The sequence below is a fragment of the Atractosteus spatula genome, chromosome 10 (assembly GCF_055471065.1).
Source record: "Atractosteus spatula isolate fAtrSpa1 chromosome 10, fAtrSpa1.hap1, whole genome shotgun sequence".
In the NCBI taxonomy this organism is placed as follows: domain Eukaryota; kingdom Metazoa; phylum Chordata; class Actinopteri; order Semionotiformes; family Lepisosteidae; genus Atractosteus; species Atractosteus spatula.
In genome coordinates, this window is record NC_142715.1 from 12,139,601 (window position 1) to 12,141,929 (window position 2,329).

Genomic DNA, 2,329 nt, shown 5'->3' on the forward strand with positions numbered 1-2,329 from the left:
AAATAATCAGAAACCGAAAGCGCTTCTTATACGGATCAGTATATTCCAATACCACTGGTTCTGCAGAAGAAATAAGAAAAGCCGAACTCAAAGCACTGTGTTGCCATTACGGCTACTCCATCTGCAGCTGCTTTAAGATTACTCACACTGTGTTGCCATTAAGGCTACCTAGTTAAAAAAAACTTATCGTCACCTTTTTGAACGTGATTGTTAGACACCCGTTAAATCTCAACCGAGGTTTCTTGAGAGATCGTTCAGCGAGCGAGTAATAAAAAAACTACTTCGCTTCTAACCTCTGCTGTCGCTGTAAACTCGGACGTGATGTTCTGCAGATGTGCAGTGTGCCTTTCCTCTCGTCGTATTCAAGAGCACTCACTGTGTGAGCTCCTCACTGCGTGTTCTGTACTCTACTGTGATTTAATTTAGATGATTACGTGGAGTAGAGTGACAAGATCTACTTGAACATTTTCGGTTTGTGAAATGAAACACTAAATACACTACTGTAAATACAAGTAATGGACATTTAAAATAACCACAGTACAGCTAGAAGAGTGAAAGATAAAAGACTATTTAGAATGACATTCACAATAGACTTAAGAACAGCACAACCGCCCGAACAGGGACTTGAACCCTGGGCCCTCAGATTAAAAGTCTGATGCTCCACCGACTGAGCTATCCGGGCTCTGAAAGAAAGTCGACACTGTCGAGATCCTCGCAAGTCACGTGTCTCTTGTGCCGAAGAGCAGTCATACCTGACCCGTCTGGAATGACCACTGACAGACTTTATCCAGAAGCGACGGCACCACTCCCAGTAGAATGAGATGGCACCACTCCCAGTAGAATGAGTGAGAAATACAGCATGACATGGGTAGTTAAGGGGCTCCCACAATCCATCTTTCCTCACATTACTGATTTTTTTCAATAGCATTTTGACCTATTTTCACATTCAGATTTTTTTCACATTTAATAAAATCTTTTAATCAACAACATTAAAAAGAAAACAAATGGAACATTTTTTGGAACAATAATTAAAAAAAAACTTTCAATGCCTTGGTTGTATACGTGTGCACACCCTTTATAAAGGGAGTTGCAACAGTGCTAAAATCTAAAGAGCATTTCTGTAGAGAAAACAGCATTTTTTCTGCCTTGATGTTAAGCTTAGGCTCCCTGTCTTTTAGAAATTCTATTTCTTAACACCTTGCACAGCCTCCCGACAGACTAACAAATAATTTTTGGAGAAATTGGCTCACACACCGGAAGACACTAACGTTTATCTACGTTAGAGTATGTGAATAACAGTTTAACCGAAAAATTTTGCAATTGTGATTTTGTTAAAATTCAATAAATCGTCTATCAACAGAAATTATTAAGAAATTGTTTTATTTCATAAACTATAAGACAATTAAGAGAGTTTAAAGGTCATATCCGTTGCTTATGTTCTTTTAACTCTAGCGTTCAGGATCCAAACCCAGGTGCGGACGGTTGTGTTTCTTGAATCTCTTGTAATCATCAAAAGTCGATGTGTAGTCCTTCAGTACTTTCTCGAGCTGTGCCATGGATATTTTATACGATCAATACTTGTCATGCTCTTTTGCATTTTCATTAACAAACGGAAAAAGTTCAAAGTGTGTTTATGGCTGTGCTTCACATCTACACGAGAGCACTCGTAACAGTACAGGACACGCAGTGAAGAGTTCGTGAAGCTTTCAGTTTAGTGCGGAGTTCAGAAGGGGGATTCTCTCGCTAAATGATCTCTCAAGAAATCCCGGGTGAGATTCAACAGGTGTTTTCTGCAACAGTCACGACAAGTGTGGATCAATCTCTGGATTTCCTGAATTTGAACTAAATTATTAGTTCATAAAATTATTAGGATTTAACAGAACTAAATGAGGTACATTTAAAACAGCAGCGCAACTCTGCAGCACGTCGAGTGTGCCTGCATTTAGTAAACCTGGCTCTCTCTGAACACAAGCAAAGAGTTCTCACTCAACAGAAGATTGCGATGTGAGTACTGTAATATAAAGCACCTGGAGATGCCAGGAATTGAACCCGGGACCTCATACATGCGAAGCATGCGCTCTACCACTGAGCTACATCCCCGATCGAAAAGGAAATGGAACAGACTTGTCCAGATGCTCACTGATCACAATCCACCACTCACGAAGAATGCCTGCAGTTTCCCACTTTCGCGTTTCCTCTACTACAGAGTAAGTTCATGGGAATGAAGAAATAAGGAAGGAAAAATAATCGAACTGAAGCTTCAAGAGACTGGGCACATATTAATCTATTATTTTTGTATCCAGTCACACGTGCGACGGTGGTTAATTCC

General features: G+C 40.1%; 2 non-coding genes across 2 annotated transcripts; both read right to left on the reverse strand.

The window, feature by feature from the left end:
* Window positions 1–609: 609 nt before the first annotated feature.
* Window positions 610–682, reverse strand: trnak-uuu (transfer RNA lysine (anticodon UUU)). The gene has a single exon. It is a non-coding gene; the product is annotated as a tRNA-Lys (tRNA).
* A 1,346-nt stretch (window positions 683–2,028) lies between these two features.
* trnaa-cgc (transfer RNA alanine (anticodon CGC)) lies at window positions 2,029–2,100 on the reverse strand. Its single transcript has one exon. It is a non-coding gene; the product is annotated as a tRNA-Ala (tRNA).
* Between the last annotated feature and the right edge of the window lie 229 nt (window positions 2,101–2,329).